The following is a 22,014-nucleotide window of genomic DNA, read 5'->3' as shown; positions in this document are numbered from 1 at the left end:
GTGGGGGTGTAAACGGTGATATGCCATACCGCCACTTCTCCTACCGCCTTCATTGTACAACTATAACACCCCATTCACTTACATATTCCATACCATCACTTCTAAATAAATAAATAAATATATATACACATACATACATACACACACACGTGGGTATCCTCCGTGTGCTCCGGTTTCCTCCGCGTGCTCCGGTTTCCTCCCACATTACAAAAACATACCAGTAAGTCAATTGGCTGCTATCCAATTGACCCTAGTCTCTCTCTCTCTGTCTGTCTGTCTGTCTATGTTAGGGAATTTCGACTAAGTTCCAATGGGGCAGGGACTGATGTGAGGGAGTTCTCTGTACAGCGCTGTGGAACTAGTAGCGCCATATAAATACCTGATGATGATGATGATGATATATATATACCTGGATCTTTGGCAATGTGGTAGCGTGATAGTTACTGAATCCTGCTGTCCTGTTCCAGCTCAAAGATACCCAGATAAGCATATATCTTAATTTTTTAATGTAAGTGTACATCTGTATTTTACTCTGCAATAAATGTGTAACCATATGGTATTACACTATGAGAGTCTTCCCCCTTTTTTCCTCTATATAAATGTGGCTACCACTGAGGATATTTGAAGTGTCTGTTCATGCTCCTGTAAGTGTTGAGAATAACACTCCACCAACTTGAAGGGGAATCAAAGCTACTCTATCTATGAAGGGACCGACTATACCTACAGATAAGCTTTAAAGTTCTTTTATCTGGTACGCATATTGGTATGGTGTTGGTGATCTTGGAAATATTTCCTCCTCTGTGTGTTTTTATCCTTACTGATTCACTTCTAATACCTGAGTGCCTATGCCCACTTGGTGATTTAAATTCTGGCTTGCGGTACACCTATCTGTATTGTTGAATACAGTATTATACTATGTGGCGCCCCCTCCTACTTATTTTGTTTTAGATTATTCCAGTCCACCAACTGGCTTTGTGGGAACTTTGGCAGCCCCCTGAACATAGGATATCCACTTCTTCCAAAGGACAATATTTGAATTGGAACTTGTTTATCTTCTCAGAGTTACGCGCTGTACTATCTATTGTATTTGTTTATATATATATATATATATATATATATATATATATATATATATATATATATATATATATATATATATATATATATATATATATATATACACACACATACATACACACACACACGCGCATACATACAAACCTACATACATATACACGCACACACAGACAGTTTAGTAGTATGTAATGAGGATGATTCCAGAAGAGTAGATGTAGGGGTATATTTACTAAACTACAAGTTTGAAAAAGTGGAGATGTTGCCTATAGCAACCAATTAGAATCTAGTTATTTATTTAGTACATACTACAAAATGACAGCTAGCATCTGATTGGGTGCTATAGGCAACATCTCCACTTTTTCAAATCCACCGTTTTGTAAATATAGCCTCTGATGTCTATCCATGAATAAACCTCCAAAGAGAACACATTTCAGAGCTATGTCCTTGCCTTCCCTGTGAGAACTCCCTTGAAGTGCACTTTACTGTCCATGTTTGTCTGTACTAGGTGTAAGTGCTGAGTAACCTGCACTTTATTGCATCTCTGTGCTAAAATGCAGTAGTGTGTGCTTGACTAATGTTAAGACAAACTCTGGACAAACGATGGTGTTAACAAAATAACACATAACGCATTCCTTCAATCTTGCATGATGAAGCATATTGCGTAGTCGCTCCACGCACTTGTCCTTTCCCTCCAGGTAAGTATGTAGATAGACACACTGACTCATGCTTATTATATAGGCAGCAACGGTCACCTCTGCCTGGCAACATATTTCATCATCATCATACTTGGTGGTATTTATTTAAACAACTGCAGTTACCTCTATCTGACAGCTTAATTATACTATTGTATCTGGTGGTAGTTATTAGTTATGCAACTATAGCAGATTATGCTTTTTGATGTATTGTTTGTTGTTGTACTGTATGACCATGAGGATATATATATCTTTTATTTCTGTGCAACTCTGAGTATCAATTTAATCTAACTCCCTTATATTATAATAAATGTAAGATACTGTATATTAAAACTGGTGCTGGTCCCTTGCCGGGATTTGTGCTTGTAGGATTTGTGACCCTATAACTATTTTACTGCGTTTGGCAGCCAAAAGAAACACGATGCGATCTTTGAATACTGAATGTGTTTCATGTCAAAAAAGTGTCTTCTGGGTTAAAAGGTATCATTCCCTGGCCGTGGCCAAATATGATCTGTTCAATTGTAATTGATCATTCTTTGGCATGCCGATCATTTTGGCGAGACATGGGGCCGGTTTGCTAATAATACTGTGTTTGTGGTTAGCGTTAGACAAAGTGTGTAGGACATTTTCTTGGTTCCTGCATGTATATTGTACTAAAATGTTAATCTTGACAGAAATATAAGAATGTACTTGAAAAAATACTAATAATTACTGTAACATCAAATATGTAAAGTGTCCTTTTTCCCTGGGCTTGAGATCATCCCCAGAACACTGTTTTTAGTGCAAGACCCCGCAAATAAAAACCTTGGATGGCAGTAAGGGGCAGTGTTTAATTTGTACCTAAAATAGAAGTGGAACTCCTATGCCTGTTACCAGAGCCGTAACTTATAATTTTAGTACCTGGGGCGAGTAACAAAAATGTTGCCCCTCTAGCCCTCAATTTTAACCACATGAACCTAAAATATTCATAAACTTTTATTACTGTTTGTTCCCAATTGTAAAGCGCTACGGAATCTGCTGGCGCTATATAAAATGATGTTGATGATGACAGTATGCTGCAGCCAGAGAAGGCGGGACCAATCGCAGGTGTTTCTAGCACTTAACACGCATTATTCTGATTTCAGCCCCTCCATCATTCTTTGAAATGCCTTGTGCACCACTGCTTACTATGTGCAGCTTCCCCTTTTATGCTACTCTGCATTGCAGAGCAACATGACGAGGGACATATATCCCAAGTGTAAACGCAGATGGGACAAAGTTCTGGCTTTGCGGCACAGCAGGACTAATTGATTGTTTTAAAACATATTATACCATGTAGATGTACCTGACTTTTGAATCTTGTCCAACATTTGACTCATATTAAATCCAGGACAGTATATACTATAAATCTCTATACAGATCAGAATTATCTAATCAGCAAAAGTTCAGAGTGACTTCAAAGTAAACATTTGGGGTCTGATTTAGAGTCCAATGTAAAGATGCTGTGTTTGTACATGAGCAAAGCAAAGAACACTGCAGCTCCACATGTGTATTCTGAGTTCACACATCGCAAGATTCTAGAAACCCGAAACGTGGCATATAGATGCATCCATGCAACAATCATCATCATCAACTCCAAACTTACACATGCTTTATGTGGGTGAAAAATGTACATCTCATAGATAACGTATTTCCAGATCAATGTAAATCAAATTAAGATACATCTCAAAGGGACATGCTTAAAATGCATGTGCATGCCCATACTATACTGCACTTGGACATTAACACCTCTGATCCACTTCTCCAAGGGCATGGGACCATAAATGCAAGACACATGCAGCTCTATATGCAGACGCATGCGCAGCTCTAAATACAGATGCATGTGCAGCTCTAAATACAGATGCATGTGCAGCTCTAAATACAGATGCATGTGCAACTCTAAATCATACTTGCCAACTCTCCAGGAATGTCCGGGAAACTCCCGATATCTGGGTAGGTCTCCCGGACTCCCGGGAGAGCCAGCAAGTACCCCACATACTGCAACTTACTGTTCAAAATTACGCGATTTGCAGTGATTCGCGTTATTTTGGACAAAATTACACGATTGACCTGTTCCGCCCCAGCCCGCCCTCCAACCACGCCCCCTGCCCGGGATCTCCCGGAATTCAGGTTTCAAAGGTTGGCAAGTATGCTCTAAATACAGAAGAATGTGCAGTGCATCAATTTTCCATCTTTAATTTGCGCAAAACGCAAATGAACTTACACGCCCTTCTAAAACAGGCCTTTGAGGACAACAGCTGATAAAAACTAATAAAGAAACAATGTTTATTCTATTTTTCCTACAACTATTCGGCGAGATCGGTGAGAATAACTTACTAACATTTTAATTTACAGCTGAATGAACAAGCCATCAGAGCAAAGATCATACATTATGTACTACATACCGCAAAATTAATTTGTTAATTTGTTAATGCTTTATGTTGCACAAAGTGCCACCGACATTTTATGTTTGCATTATATAACAGCAAAAATGAAACCTCATAGTAAACTTAATCCTAAAAAACAATAAACTTGACATGTACGGTTTGGCAAAAAAAACAAACCAAAAAAAACAAGTACATATTGCATCATAGAGGAATACTGCGCACTTTGAAAAATGACATACTTTTTTAATACAGCAAAAAAAATGTAAATAATATGTACAGTATAGTAAAAGCAATACTATATATGATCCCATACTCCTATGTAGTAATATGCCATCAGGCAGCCAGATTCTGGGATAAATGTGTAGCACACTGTTATTGCTGGGTGACAGCTCAATAAAATAATATTGTATTGTAAATTCATCATTATAAATTTTAATACACATTAACCTGTCTGGTCTGATGGCTATATACCAGTGGTGCTCAACCTTTATATTAGCTATGACCCAAAAGTGTCAGAGTGCCATTGTTCTGGGAATACAAGTAGTAGTTTGCCATTGTCCTGGGATCCAAAAATAGTGGTTCCCAAAAGAATGTCCTGGATTACTGACAACCAAGAAACCTCTGGAAAATACACTGACGCAATGTACTGACAAATACTGTATAGTTTAATCTTACACTGCTTGGCCCCGTGAGGAATTGCTGCTTCCCAGTTGACTGGAAACACACAAAGTATTTTTTTTTTTACCATATTGCCACAAGTGTAAGCTAAGAAAAGAATTACAGCTGAAAAAGTTACATAAAAAAATAAAATACACTATATTTAGAATTAAGGTTCATTTTCACTTTATTATTTTTATAATTGTGCTACAAAAAGTTGGCAAGTATAATTTAAAGGAGCTCAGGATGATGCTTCCCAGATAAATCAGTCAGATCCAGCCACTGGACAAAACTAGGCCTGATGATGATGACATACACAGCATACTTACCAACTCTTACCTACCCTTACAATATTACCTCCCCTTACAATCTCTCGGAGGGGAGGACAGATAGCAAGTGCCATTGTGTGGTCCCACCAACTCTATGTAATGCCAAATTTCACAGCATCACATAGCGGTGGGGAGGGCCTAGTGACACAAATTGAATCATTAAGCTCCACTGGGATGCCAGAGAGTGCCTACTCTCACTGTAGTCCGGGGGTACCCCTGAAATCCAGGAGCCCCCTCGAAATTCACAGTGAGAGTCATTATTCAATCACATTTCTTCCAGGCCCCATCAACAACTGAAAGCTCCTGATCAAATTTTCATAGGGGTTGGCAAATTTTATTGGCCACCACTTTCCACAATTTGCGATCAACAATGTCTAAAATGGCCCAATTGGCTTTCCAAATTGTAGCATGTATAGGAAACTTCAGTGTTTGGGAATTTGTTACAGTAAAGTGAAATAAATACATAAAAAAAATTACATCCAACTGTCTTCTTTTCCTTTTTAACATGTGTAGAGGAGGAAAATGTCACCACTGCACATGGGTGTAAAACAGACTAGGTTAAAGTATGGTAAAACAGAATAAGGTAAAGTATGGTATAGATTTGGGAGCAGGGTTGGTGGAACACGGTAAGGCGGGTAAGCACGGAAGTAGGATGCTGCACATACCAAGCCGCCCACGGGTGACCTCCTCTTGGTCATCCGCGGGTGATGTCCCACTTGTTCTGAGTCCCCACAATAAATAGAGCGGGTATCAGAAAAAATATATTATCGGCACATGCACAGTGAAGGGCTTCCCTGGTGCATGTGCAGTGAAGGGCAGTGGGGGGGGTGGGGCGCTAGAGAGCCCAGCACTGGTCCTGTTTGGGAGGTATGTTAGTAGTTAAAAGTTTTAATAAACTCCCACATACTTTGTAAATGAACGCTAATTTGCCAAGTAGAGGACAGTTGTTTCAAGTCTAGTTATTTTATTTAATTAAATCAAAGGAGAGCTTAGAAGTACATTCTTTTAAGTCTTAAAGTATCTCATTGCTGAATAGAAACGATTGTTGAAAGTAGCTATGTTTTGCCTTTCAAAGCTTTATTAATTAAGTGCGCTTCTCAGATGGAGCTAAATCTATTGGCGAATGAGAAATCAAATTAAACTACTTAAAACACCATGGTCTAATGATCAAAAACTGGTTATGGTTAGTTGGTTATTACGGTTTTAAAATACAACTGCGAATGTAAAGTATTTTTTTTTATCAATTGCTTCACTGATGCTATATGGTTGGTTTATTTGATTTTCACTTTACACCATTATTGTAATGTGTGGGATTGAATTTTTTTTAATAAGCATTATACAATAATAATATTCTGGTCACTAAACGGTATTAAATTAATTAAATTAAACACACTTTTTCTGGGCAAGGCTGGGAACTAATGAGTATAATATTCTAAACACTGCTGGTCACTACTGGGAACAAGCGTTTTGTCACTGCTGGTCAATGCATTACTGGGACTCGTTTTGTTGGCACTGCAGAGTAACATTTGGCATTACTAGGTATAAAATTCTGGGTAATGCAGAGTAATAAAGACTATAGTATTGGGAGGAGTGCTGAGAGCAATTTGAAATAATGTTATTTATTCTGCTTGTCAGTACTGGACACTGAGAACTGTAGGATATTAATAGACAGAATCTGGGGGTGAAAATGTGATAATATTGTGGGCACTATCAGATACTGTGCTGCAGAGTGCCTTCAAGGACAGTCATGTCAAAGTGCCCAGCAAAATCCGTGATGTTCCGCTACCGCAGTACCCAATAATTAGCACAGCCAGACATTATGGTGATGTCCGTCTGCTCATTGCTAGGAATTGCATTCCCCCCTATATTTTTTTGTGCAATCTATTTTTTTGTGAAGAACGAAAGATCAGTCTACAGAAAAACACTGGCAACAACACAGCCGTAATTATTATTAAAAATCAGGTAATGATAACAGATTATGTCCTTCCCCCTATATTGATGTTCACTTAAAAAAAAAAAACTTTTACTTCAGGCAGGCAAATGTGACCTGGGGGTATATTTACTGCGGGTTTAAAAAAGTGGAGATGTTGCCTATAGCAACCAATCAGATTCTATCTGTCATTTTGTAGAATGTACTAAATAAATGATAGCTAGAATCTGATTGGTTGCTATAGGCAACATCTCCACTGTTTCAAACCCGCGGTTTAGTAAATATAACCCCTGGGGGTAAATGTATCAAGGTGCGATTTTGCAAAATCAGCGATATGAGCCCCTCCTGGGTGAAGAATTGAACAGATTACAAGCCAGGACATTTAGAAGTACAAATTTATTTTGGACTTGATTTACAGGCCATTTTGGATTGAAAGCTGCTGACAAAAAAAGTGAAAACTTCATTGGTGAGTATCAGGGAATTTATTATTTTTAATAAAAAAATATAGTGTAAATGAGGGTGTTTACTGTGTTTATTGTGGGTTTATTATTTTTAATAAATCCTAGTGGTTTTAATGAGGGTGTGGTGGTTTTGTAAACATTTTCTTTTGTGGAACTACAGGTCCCAGCCAGCCCTGGGTGTCAGGGTATGTTGGCACTTGTGGTTCTCCAAGTGCCAACATGCCCTGGATTCCATGGGTATGCTTGTAGTTATACAAGTAGCAGCATGGCCACAATATTTTGGGCAACCTGGCTGGGACTTGTAGTTCCACAAAACAAAATGGCGTCTGTTTTTTTAACCATATATGCGCCATTATTACCCTACACCCATCGCCCAGGGGTGTAGGAAGAGCCCTAGTGCTATCAGCACTGGGCTGGGTGTCCCAAGGGGGGGATCCGCTCCTTTTTTTCGGCAGACCGCACTCCCTCGGGAATCCAGCCCAGCGCTGAACAGTCTGGGGTTGGTTAGTCATTATGGCAGAGGCACTAGGGTTAAGCATGAATAGAGGGGGGACCCCACGCTTTTTTTTAAAAAAAACTTTTATCTATTCTTAACAGTTTTTACAGCTGCCGGAGTATGACAGCCAGTGTAACAGTGATGTGTATACAGCTCGCTGCTACAACACAGGAGAGTTTGCCAAACAATGTAGTGTTTGCCAAACACGGGAGTGTTTGAAATCGCTGCAAATCGCCGGAGATGACCAGCGCTTTTGAAGATCAGGGTAAAAATCGCAGCTTCATACATTTGATGAGTTTGGGACTAAAATCGCGGGTTAACACCGGCGATTTGCCGCGATTTTATCACGCTGGCAAAATCGGACCTTCATACATTTACCCCCTGGTGTCATTTGTGTGCCATGCTTGCTTTTCAGACTCAGTCCAGCCCTGACAATAATTATGGATCGCGATATTCAAAGGATATAGGGAGCCTGATTCATCTTATAAATTCATTTGTGTGGCATATCTTGCATGAAAAAGCTTTGCTCATGTGTCAGAACAGGATTTGCGCCAATGAACAAAATTTCATGCAATTCATGTCCGAACACAAATGATACAACTGCCTACGACCTGAAGAGCGGAAGGGGGGTGGGAATCGGTGGGTGGATGTAGACAGTGTACAGTAAGGGAGCGCTGCGTGTGTTCCTACGCACATGGTCAAGTGGTTAGCACTTCTGCCTCACAGCGCTGGGGTCATGAGTTCAATTCCCGACCATGGCCTTATCTGTGTGGAGTTTGTATCTTCTCCCTGTGTTTGCGTGGGTTTCCTCCGGGTGCTCCAGTTTCCTCCCACACTCCAAAAACATACTAGTAGGTTAATTGGCTGCTATCAAAATTGACCCTAGTCTCTCCCTCTCTGTCTGTCTGTCTGTCTGTCTGTGTGTGTATGTTAGGGAATTTAGACTGTAAGCTCCAATGGGGCAGGGACTGATGTGAATGAGTTCTCTGTACAGCGCTGCGGAATCAGTGGCGCTATATAAATAAATGGTGATGATGATGATGACATGTGGCTGATTCAAGTTCAGGGCATCTTGTAGGTACGTGTTTTTTAGCCGTATCATTTGCACCAGAAACAGGGCGGTTGTAAGTGCCATATTTTTTCCTGCCACAGATGCCGATGAACCTGGGACAGAAATACTACAGAGGCACCGCACACAATTCTATCCCCACAGAGACTTTTTAACAATGGTGATACATACGGCATGACTGGAAAGAGGTTCCCCTTTCCTTTAGTACATTCAGTGTATTTTACATTTTTATGCAAGTTAAGCTTTATTGCAGCCCATTCAAATAACCACATTTTCCCAATGTGGTGCTCGGATTAACAAGGTTGTGCATTCCTGCAATTACATCATAGTTGCCTACTCTCCTGAAATGTCCGGGAGACTCCCAAATTTTTGTGAGTTCTCCCAGACCCCTGAGAGAGCAGGCAAAAATCCCGGATCCAGCTGTCTCCGTTGTTGAAGATGGGTGGGGGCGGGGCTAAAAGCGGCATCGTGGCCCCGTCCCCTGCTGCGATTGGCCGAAATAGCATAGGATTGTCAGGGGCGGAGCCTAACGGCACACCACACGTGGCCACACCCCTTCTATGGACCCCCTCACGGACAGCTGCCTTCAAAAGTAGGTAAATATGAATTACATACCATGCATTCTATGCTTTATATATTTTTTTTACAAATTTTTTACTCACTTGCCTTCTGCAGTGAACCTGGTGCAATATGTAAACATGGTTTTGACATGTAAGTAACCAAATTTGCACAGCAAACAGTAAAATTAAAAAAAAAAAAAAATTAATTCTTCCCAGCAGTAAAACACAAAGCCTTATGCACTCAGTGGTTATGTCAAGCAGAAACTTTTAGTTTTATGTTAAGGTTGAGAAAACAGGAATGTTAGCAGTGCTTAACATAGGATAGTCCATAAAAATCGTGCTTTCACTATGTGCCCTCAAAGTACGTAAACTGTACTTATATTGCATTGTAAATGGAAAATTGAGGAGAACATGCAGAGAGCTGTGGTTTATGGTGCCTAGCCGAATGCCAATTAATCTTTACAGTACACAGCGTGTGGCGTTATGTAATGCCCTGCTATGTGATCACAATGAATATTTAGTGAAAATAAAGAAAAAAGGCAAAAAGATCATGTTTATGCTAATGTTATTTATATGCAAAGTAGATTAAACAACAGCTACTAGTAGAGGAAGTATAGAAGACAGAGCGCCACAGGCTTCGCCTTCAAATGATCCTATGCCACTGTGTTGGACTAACATAATGTAGAGGACAACAAATAAGGAAACACAAGAATGATTCCTATGGCACTAAACTCCATCATCAGCAGTTTACAAAGCTGAGGTCACCGAATCAATCAAAAGGTGGATACTCCAGACAAACATTGACAGCAGTATGTACATACCCTTAGTCTCTCCGCAAAGTGATTGATCCCATCTGTCCAAGTGTTTTGTAAGTGTGGTGAAGCCCGTGTAACTATACAGGCTTTTAACAGCAGTAATAAACGACAGGTCCCCCTCAGACACATTGACCAGTGCCAGAGTTGGATTGCTTGAAAATACCTCGTACTAACATTTTTATAAAAGTGTATTTGTGGCTATCATTTTTTTTCTGACATATTACTAACCTAAATCAACATTTGTCGAAAACATAAAGTTGAAGCAGCGTCTACAAGTAAAGAATGCTCACACATTGTATGTAAGAACCTGAGTCATTAGGGAGAGCAAAGCATAAAAAATAAGTAACTTTGCTCCTGGGCAAAACCATGTTGCATTGGAGGGGAGGTAAATTTAAAACGTGGGGAGAGATTTATGGTTGGGCATGTCCTAGATCAACTCTACATTTCAGTGTACAAATAAGCTATCAAGTATTTGTGTGCTAGATGAAAAAACAGCCAGTATTTAACTTATGTGCAAAATAATAAACTAATTTGCACCCCTTGCACTGTAACATGTATTCCTTTTTTTGTCTTACTTTCTCAGGCCCTAAGACTCTCACAACCCTCTGCAATCTCTAAATCATTGGTGTCACATTTTTGTGGCATTATTGTGATATGCAGAAGGGGGCCTTATTTTTACTAACTTACTAATGGGTGAAAATATGATTTTTATTCTCCAGCCTGTAAGTAAATTTACTGGTAGCTGTCCACCTGACAAGCATACACCAGGCTACAGATGCCATATAGTGTAGATGGTGTGTTTTAAATAATAAATCTTTTTGATTTAAAACACCAAGTGGAGGTAGAAGCATACTTGCCAACTCTCCCTGATTAGATAAGTGGTGGGGGGCAGGGCTTAATGTCGCAAATATCGTGTTATCTTAGCCCCTCCCCCTGCTGCAATTGGCCAAAATTGTGACAATGATTTAAGGGAGCGGGGCCAAAATGATGCGATTCGTCAAGCCCCACCCCGCACGCCCACCTTCCCCGGGATCTCCCTGAAGCCAACGAGGAAAAGTTAGCAAGTATGGGTAGAAGTCGAAGTGCAAGTGGAGGTGTTGCCCCCTTCCTGTCCCTAAAACACCCTTGCACCACCAGATGTACCAGTGGTGTGACATACCTAGCAACTTTCCAAGTAGCAGGGACAAACGTCCTAGCTATGGGGACAGCAAGACAGTCTCCCAGGATTGGCACTGTCCCACCTAAATTGGGACAATTGAGATGTACACACACACACACACACACACACACACGAATATTTACCTTCCAGCATATTTTGGACTGTGGGAGGAAATCAGAACAACTAAAACCCCACACTGGTGGGAACAAGCTACACACAGTAACCCAGGGTCCCAGCACTGTGAGACAGCAATGCTAACCACTGCACCACTGTTTTATGATGATACATTTTAGACTTAGGGACCTACGTATGAATGAGAGATAACCCATTTCTCCAGGGATATATGGATGTTTTCAGCGAAGATGAAGCTACTCCTAATCTATATAGGAGTTACCATCAAGTTTCTCTCCGACGTTAATGCAAATCAAATTATTTACTGGACAGTGGTAGAGACCAAAGTAAGGTAGTCCTGAGCTTAGGAAAACAGGGTTAGGGAAGCAGGCCAAGAGGCACAGAGGATGATGGAATAGAAGAAGGAGAACACCAGAAGGGCCCTGCTCGTGAGAGCTTACATTCTAAAGGAAAGGGGGGGACACAAATAGTGTGGTATCGATTGGGGGAGTGGGGATGAAAGTCTAAACAAGGGAGTTGGGAGGAAGACTGATAGGCTTGACTATAGATATGAGTCTTAAGGGCACGCTTGAAGCCCTTGAGAGTAGAAGATAACCTGATAGAGAGTGGGAGATCGTTCCACAGCTGGGGAGCGCCCAGGAAAAGTGATCAGTGAAGTAGTGAGGCGGCGGCCACTGGGCGAGTGGAAGGGGCGGCAAGGAGTGTAGGTAGAGATAATGTTGGAGATGTAGGGACGGGAGAATTGATTGAGAGCATTAAAGGTCATCATTATTAATTTATTTTCCATTACTTTAAACATTTTTAATCATTTTATATTTTATTGTTAAAAGTGGAAGCTCAAGTTGGACTTCTAATTCTCCTTTACTTTAATCAAAATGAATTTCTTTGCTAATTCTTACAAAACAACACATACTGTATAATGTAAAAAAACAACAACAACTCTAAAGTATTTTCTAAAAAACAGAATGTCAAATTGCAGGTTATGTTGGTATTGTAGCAAGTTGTTGTTTTCCCCATGTATAAGGCGCACCTTAATTTTGTCCCCAAATTTTTTTTAAAAAAAAATATTAGTTGTCAAAAAGTGTGCGGAGATTGCAGGGGCTTACCGCCGGCGGCTGCACACTATGTGCAGGTCCGAGTATCCGGCCGGCACACTCTCCCTGCCTGTCTCTGCCGAACGGACCTGCACATAGTGTGCAGCCGCCGGCGGTAAGCCCTTGCATTCGCACCCCTCCCCTGCAGCCACTGTAAAGCTGCCTCCCCCCCCCCCCCCCCGGATCCCCCTGCTGCCACTGTAAGAGTGTGCTCAAATTGTAGGGGCTTGCTGCCGGCGGCTGCACACTATGTGCAGGACCGAGAAGCCGGCCAGCACACTCTCGCTTCCTGTCTCTGCGGAACGGACCTGAAGCCGGCAGCAAGCCCCTACAATCGCGATCCCCCGCTGCCACTGTAACGCTGCCCCCACCCCTGGATTCCCCGCTACCACGGTATAAGACGAGTTTTTAGACCCCAAATTTTTGGGAAAAAGGTGCATCTTATACATGGGGAAGTACTGTATATATATATATATATATATATATATATATATATATATATATATATATATATATATATATATGTGTGTGTGTGTGTGTGTGTGTGTGTGTGTGTGTGTGTGTGTGTGTGTGTGTGTGTGTGCTACTGTGATTTACAATGAAGGCAGTAGGATAGGTGGCAGTATGGCATACCACCATATACACCCCCAACTTCCACCACTGTATATTCACACACATACAGTATATACACAGAAGAATAGTTTCCCTTACAGGCTGTAATCACTGCAATAGACACCTGATTTTCTTTTACCAATGACCTTTGGAGCTGTCATACTAGACATATTTTATCTCTCCAGATGCATCAGAAAGCCTCTGAAATTCAGTGCTGAAGCATTAATCCGTATCGCTACACAGTCCTTGAAATTATAATTCAAAGTTCAACTTACTTTAGCATTTTCCTCCAAAGTTCTTTTGGCAGCCCAGGGCACAAAGTCATATTCTGGTTTCCAGCTGAAATCAATTGTAATGGTTTGATATGTTGGCAGAGACAATTCTTTAAGGCTAAAGAGCTCTGTTGATGCTGAACAGTTTTCACTCATTTACTTTGTGTAACTGCTTTTCTGTGTAGGTTGAAGCTTTGGCTTCTTTTCATCTAAAGATGTTTACACTTAACAATATGTCTTTATATTCACAGAATGAAGACCCTTAGAGGCACATTAAAATGCAAAACAGATTTGTATCCCTGTAACCATTTTTACACAACATTTGTTTATTAATATTATTTGTATATTGATTGATTTATTATTATTATTATTTGTATATGCCCTCCAGCTTTAGCTATATACATTGCTTCATGTTTCTGGTTTCCATCCGAGTCATTAAACATGGTCTTGTATCAGTCAGGCTGAGCTGTTTATTTCCATTGTCTTTAGATGGGACACAAATCTATTCCATGGATAGCATTGTACCCAATGAAGAAATAAACAAGGCTGTTTGGGTGATATAAAGTCCATGGTGAAATATGGAAGCCACAAAGATAAAACTAGGCATTTAGTAAATGTTTCAGGAGGGTATGTACAAGTAAATAAATTAAAGTTTGAAAGTGAAAACCTTTGTATGGGATAAGGGGGGGGGGGGGGGGGGGGAGTACTGTGCCCTGCACTATGCATTAACCTTAAAGTGGAACTAACCAACAAATGAAAACTCTTATTTTAAATCTCACGCGTGAGGCATATATTCATACTTATAACTGAATGCAGAGTTCCATCATCAGTGATGTTGCCATCATGAAGAATATCCCTGAAAGTGGGTACTACTGTGGCATGATTGGTACCGTGACCTGACTGGAACTGAGGTATGTGTGGTATCATGGCATGACCGGGACTGTGGCATGACTGGGACTGTGGCATGACTGGGACTGTGGCATGACTGGCACTGTAGTAAGAGTGACACTGTAGTAAGAGTGACACTGTAGTAAGAGTGGCACTGTAGTAAGAGTGGCACTGTAGTATGGCTAATTTTGTGGTTTATATATCAAGAGCAAAGACAAATGTAAAATTGTGGACATGCTCTGTTCTGATACTCAAAGACAACTAATAATGTACACGTCATCCCTTACTAAAAATATTTTGGGTTTAAAAAAGTACACAATGATATTAAAGTATATGCCTGGAACTTTTAATTATAAGAACCTTAATAATGGGAAAGGGAAGAGAAAGAAAGATACTACTTTGAGCATTATTTATAAATGATCATTTTGTTTGTTTTTTTAAATCACTGATTTTCTGCAATTTTTCCAGGGGGTTTAAAACGGCAATTTTATTAAAAGCAAAACCGGCCTACGTGGATATGGCACACCATGTCTGATGCACACTGATATATACGGTTAGTACTGTCTGTGAAAGGCAGTGCTGAACTAACAATTCCTGTTTTTTTCTTTCCTGCTTCCAGTCTGATAAGTCCCTGCTCAGGGAAAGATGTTCTATTGCCATTTGTGGTGGAATTAATGAACATAGAAGGAGTTCCATTTCTGTAGAGCTCTTCCTTACAAGAGCAGATTTTGTGATTTTGATCTATTTTGTTGCTGAAACCTTCTTTGCATAGAAAATAGTATGGAAATTTATAGAGAAATGACATAATAAAAAACAAAAACAACATGCAAAACAACAAGAGGTGCCTTAGTGGTTATCACTTCTGCCTCACAGTACTGTGGTCATGAGTTCAATTCCCGACCATGGTCTTATCTATGTGGAGTTTTTATGTTCTCCCCGTATTTGTGTGGGTTTCCTCCAGGTGCTCCGGTTTCCTTCCACACTACAAAAACATACTAGTAGGTTAATTGGCTGCTATTAAATTGACCGTAGTCTCTATGGGCCTGATTCATTAATAATCTTAACTTGAGAAACTTCTTATTTCAGTCTCCTGGACAAAACCATGTTACAATGCAAGGGGTGCAAATTAGTATTCTGTCTTGCACATAAGTTAAATACTGACAGTTTTTTCATGTAGCACACAAATATCAACTTTAAATTTCAGTGTACAAATAAGCTATCAAGTATTTGTGTGCTACATGAAAAAACAGGCAGTATTTAACTTATGTGCAAGACAGAATACTAATTTGCACCCCTTGCATTGTAACATGGTTTTGTCCAGGAGACTGAAATAAGAAGTTTCTCAAGTTAAGATCCTTAATGAATCAGGCCCTATGTGTGTATATGTTAGGAAATTTAGACTGTAAGCTCCAATGGGGCAGGGACTGATGTGAGTGTGTTCTCTGTACAGCGCTGCGGAACTAGTGGCGCTATATAAATAGCTGATGAGGAGGAGGAGGAGGTGGTGTTGGAAACGATCATGTAGAGAAATACTGTGTGATTACAGCATAATCAACAACGGAATGTTATCATTTCCTCCTTCACAACACACAACTGTCATGAAATACATACAACCAACCCTCTAGATTAAGCCACCCAACGCTGAACTGTCTGACTGCAGATATTACATCCACTATAAAATGTTTGGAATAATGATTAGCAAAGCTTAATGTCCAAAATGAATACACATTGACAAATATTGCCCCTTAACGTTTAACCAGTTTAAGTAGCATTTTTTTTTTTTTGTTTCTGCAATTTATTACTAAGAGTCATAATCTTAGTGTTGGTTTTGAGAGGAAGTAAATTACAGCAAATCAGGGCAATACGACAGCAATTAGCTTTTATTGTGCACTTATTAATCTTGAAGAACATTTTCTCTGCTGGCAGGAAAAGGCGGTGGATTCCTCCTGACAGTCAGTCTTACACTCCTTCCTCTGATGAATGGAGTCTATAATTGGGAGATAACTCTCTCTAATTTAATACTTTATGAATAAAGTTGCCAGAAAAGCACAAATGCTTTTGAAAAGGAAGTCAGTGAAACACACATGTGTTTGCCTCCTTTGTTTCTGTACAGTTGAAGATCACTAATGATATCGCAGCTACAGGATAGGAAGCCGCACGGAATTTATGTTTCACATGTAACTCTAAGTGGGAAACAAAATGGAATCGGCTTCCTTTATCTTTACAGGCTGCTACTCTGCTGGTTTATCTGTGTCTTCTCCATTTCAGACGCTAGTAAACCACAATCACACTCAACACATCATATATTTTTCTTCTTTTTACTAACACAACATGGAAGTCGTTCTGTAAAAAAACATTTCAATCAAATATATGTGTTCTAAACACAATCATAACAAATAAGCTAAACATGATCACATCAATGACACCTAATAACTATATATTCTAGTCTAGTAATCAGGATTATAAATATGCAAGTATCTGAAGTAAAAAGATATGTGCACTATTCTCCTGCAGCAGGAGAATGACCTATTACAGAGACTTTGGGGACATCCGACCTCTGCTGTTCTGCTAGATGGGAGAAGAGGAGGTTATTAGTTAATATTTACTTTGAATATAGACATCTTCCTGCTGGCAGTGTGCCCAGGACTTGCCTTTCATACCCTTTGGTATTTTATGGATTATTTCCTGGGACCCACACCATTGGGGCAATCCAGGAGGCCTGACGCCTTATGAACTGTTTTAAAGGATGCTATGTGGCTTGCCAGGAATCGCCTCATCTTGAAGCGGGAGAAGATGACCATCCAGGACTGTCGCAGGCTGATCCACAGCCTGCTAAGAGACTATAACACCCTTGACAGTCCTGAGGAAGAAGATGACGACGATTGATTGTTGTCCCCCTCTTCTCCTTCTCCCCACTGTGTGTTTATTTCAATAAAAACTTTGGTTTGTGCCTCCCCTCCCTTACCCCCTCCAATCCATTCCCCCATCACAGTTTAAAGTATTATCGAATGTAATGTCTATTTATGCACCCTTCTCTTTGTGTCTGTCCTCAAAAAAACTTTTTGCTCGTGACTCCCCCCACCCTACCCCTCTCACCTATCTCCCCCTCACATCCACTGTTGTTTTATTGTAAGATGATATTGTTTAAAGTTTGAATGGTTAGTGCAGTACTTGTTGTATAGTGTAGGATGTTATATCTTGTACTGTATACCCTGTATTGTACTAAAATGTATGCATGCTTATGTTTTACAGTGTACTGTGTACACTTGAATGCAACGTATCGCCTGTGTTTTTTGTACTTTATACAAATAAAGTTACTTTTCAATCAAAAATAGACATCTTCCTATTGGGCAGTGATATTTCATGCCTCCCCACTGTCCCAATTTCAGTGGGACAGTTCCTAATTGAGGTCCTTGAAAATGGCAAGTGGTCGGGGGCAGGATTTGGGTAGATCGATACTTATTTTATTGAATCTAAAAAGAGACACCTGGTCCCAGCAAAACACTTTCAGCCAATCGCCTCTGCTTTGCATATATCATATCAGCAAATAATACATTATGATTTATTGCTTATCTCTTTATTAAATTATTTACTTGCAGTTAACTGCTATTTATACACAGTGGACCTTACTCATTAAGGAATGTAAACACTGATACGTGCCGTATTTCACGTAAAACTGGTCTGCGCAGGCGCAGAAATGGACTATACGCCAGTGAACACACGTGCATCCAATTAATGTTCGAACGCAAAGGACACTTCCGAGAGGCAACGATTTCATGGGCGGAAGGGCGAAGGAAAGGGGCTTATGCATGTAGTCAATGTACAGTAAGCGGGTGCCAAGGTTGTATGTACACACATCTGACTGATTCAAGCTCTGAGCATCTCTCCGGTACGTGATTTTCAGCCGTATCATCTGCACCAGCTATAGGGCAGGTATAAGTACAAAGTGATAGTGATGATGTTCGCATATGATGCTATAAGATGTGCTTGCAATCAAGAAAAAATGCATTTTATGTACAGCAGGCACTAATAGCATCCTGATTAATGTATTTCATGATGATTAAAAAATGAAGGAAAGAAAAACCTTTTGTTTTAATGTTTTTTTCATTACTGTGCATATCCTGCAGTGTGTTGTGTCTGCTGTATATGGCAAGTGCTGTATAGACAGAGTGTACTTATACAGGTACTTGACACGTTTCTCAAGATCCTCTTGCTGAATACGGTCAAACCTGCATTCACTTTGTGTCCCTTCATGAATCAAGCCCGGTATCTGCGTGACTCTGATTCTCTAAATTCCCTTCATCTACTTCCACTTTCCTCTTACATATTGGTCACATTCAACTTAGAAGACTTCTCCCAGACCCCTGAGAGAGGAGGGCACCCTTAACTAGATACCACTTCATATCAATAACTATATACAAAATACAACCTGGGTCAAAATCACCCAGAAAATCCCCTGTTAATCTTTTTACTAGAGACAATTACCCATGGATGTACCTAAATTATCTAATAAAGTTGCAGATACTGACTTCCATATGTGATGACAAACACCGTGAAAATGTCCTCAGAACTAATAGTTAAAAGTCTATTTTGGCTTATATTGGCAAAATCCATGTATGAAAGCAATATAGATAGATAAACAAGATAGATATACATATATATACATACATACATACATACATATATATATATATATATATATATATATATATATATATATATATATATATATATATAGATATGAGAAGGATAGATATGCGATAGATAGAGATATGCGATAGATATGAGATAGATAGATATGAGAGAGATAGATATGAGATAGATAGATATGAGAGAGATAGATATAAGATAGATAGATATAAGATAGATAGATATAAGATAGATAGATATAAGATAGATAGATATAAGATAGATAGCTAGATTCCACCTCATCGATATTCATCAGATAAAACCAGCTGAGAAAGTAATTCATATACTGCAGTAAACAATTTACACTTAACATACTAACCCCGGTGTTCAATTTAATTTCAGTGTTCAGAGGGTAATATGCTGAAAGAAGTGAGTGAGAGCGGAGCACTGGATAAAACAAAGGAGACCTAATTACCATGCACGGCACAACATCCTTCAGATGTGATGAGAAATGTGGCTGCATGGAAAGCCAGTCTTCAAGAGATTTCACAATATGACCACCCAAGCATGAAAAAAGAATAAGGACAACGCTGAAGAAGCTGTATAGTAGGGAGGTATTATAATTACCTGCAATGGGAGCAATGTAAAACAAACACTGCTTAATAACAATTTGGGATTTTTTTGTGTGAGCCGCATTTAGATAAATATAATAATTATGCACAAAAATGTTCCCTCTGGCTTCACACATGATCCTGTTTTGATAACCCGAATTGCAGCAAATGATGTGCTAACTATTCAATGTATTACATTATTCTAAGTTGTGATTTAATGACAGCTTCTATCAAAGTATGTCAAGTTTTACAAATAGAATAGTGACTGTTACGAAGTTAAACTAATGTGTTGTTTTTTTTTTTTAAATGTTGCTGGGTCATGAAACGACGTATTAAATATGAAAAAAGACATAGTGGAATGTTCACAGATGTAATTGTGTTGTGTAGTTTTCATCCTCTCCAACCCATGAAAGGATTTAAGCAGTTTGCATTATAAGTTAGTGTATCGCTCGCTGCTATCTGCTTTTATTCTCTGGGTTTATTCTCTGCATTGAAGTAGTAGAATATCTGCATAAGAAAGATCTCAACGTATAGCAAGTTGTGGTTATGATCTATAAAATGATTAAAAGCTATTTATATAAACGGAAATTTCATAAGCCTGAGTGACCATTAATCATACTTGCCAACTCTGCAGGAATGTCCGGGAGACTCCCGGATTCCGGGTGGGTCTCCCGGACTCCCAGGAGAGTATGGCAGGCTACCGCACTCTTGCTAGTGAAGTGGGCAGAATTAGATCCAAAATGCCACGATTACCTGAGAATCACGGCATTAGTCCGGTGTCTCAGGCAACAGGATCTAAAGGGAAACTACTTAAAATTGCACATTGTCATTGTAAGAACAAGTTGAATCTCTCTTGGTGATACATGTAATAATAAATTAAGTGATCATATTGTTTTGTATGTTGCTAAATAAAGCCTATTCATGTGCAATTATCATACACTGTTTACTAGCAAAATCACTGAACTGACCTGATTCTAAATTAAAACAAAGAAAATGTTAATGACCTATCCCTCTATACACTTATATCTAGTGAGGGCTTCCATATTGGTAGCTCTGCTTAGAAACAGGAGTATCATAGTTACATAAGAGTGCACCCTGCTGGACACATTGTCACAAAAGCTAATCTAGCACATGATTACATTGCCAGACAATCTCATCTGAATTTGAAACATCTCAACTTCAATCATACTTGCTTAAAGGATATATTCAACTTTTTTTTTACCCACCAGCCATTATCCCCATCTAGTAGAACTGTGGCAGTCCCATACCAGGAAATTCAGAAGTAATGGAGAATCCAGCCCTGTCATTGTTGCAATGTATTCTCTATGTCTAGTCAGTATGTTTTTTTATTATTATTATTATTATTATTTTCTTTTTACATATGCAGTATTGCATGCAGAAACATCTAAAATGTTCTTATATTTTTCATTACTTCACACTTGCTGAGTTTTTATTGCCCCACCCTCTGGGAGATCCCGGAAGGGAGGTGAAGAAGTGCAAGTGCAGAGTGGGCAGGCACCACAAATCATGTTTTTTGCCCCCGTCCCCTCCAATTGCGTAATTTCACTGTGGGGGCAGGGCCAGTAGATTGCATAGTGGATGCCCCCATCCCGCCCACTTCACTAGGAAATGGACAGGATGCGGGAGAATGGCCTGTTATACCAGGAGTTCGTAAGATCTGTTGCCTCCTGGACATTCTGGGAGACTGGACAAGTGTGCATTGCTTGCAATTCATTTTCTACACATTGACATTAGTTCGGTAAACACTGTAAATATAAAGTAGCCTGGTAACCAAGGATTATCATTCTGTACACTAGTATAACATTATATCATCATGTTAGTAATCTGCTCTAGAAATGTTTACTTTTTTCATAAACTATTTAATCTATCCTCTAATTTATTTGTCTAAACACCTGAGTTATTAAAAACTCGAGGCAAATATATTTTATTAGCCCTGTAAACAAAACTGAAGTGGGCTGATGCCAAAACTCCACACAGTTCTAAAGTTAAAGACCTCGGTTGACAACAGTGGTGGTTGCTTTTCCAGGCATAAAAAGCCTGGAAAAGTTTGGCAGTACACAGTCAACTTTGAACGGTTGTCAGCTAATTGTTTGCTGCAGGGATCC

At 39.5% G+C, this 22,014-nt stretch overlaps 1 protein-coding gene across 5 annotated transcripts in view; it reads right to left on the bottom strand.

The window, feature by feature from the left end:
* AFF2 (ALF transcription elongation factor 2) overlaps window positions 1–22,014 on the bottom strand; it is a 422,546-nt gene that overhangs the window by 182,660 nt on the left and 217,872 nt on the right. The window lies entirely within an intron of this gene.

Source organism: Mixophyes fleayi, chromosome 9 (genome assembly GCF_038048845.1).
Source record: "Mixophyes fleayi isolate aMixFle1 chromosome 9, aMixFle1.hap1, whole genome shotgun sequence".
NCBI classification, from domain to species: domain Eukaryota; kingdom Metazoa; phylum Chordata; class Amphibia; order Anura; family Limnodynastidae; genus Mixophyes; species Mixophyes fleayi.
This window is presented reverse-complemented; position numbering and strand designations above follow the sequence as displayed.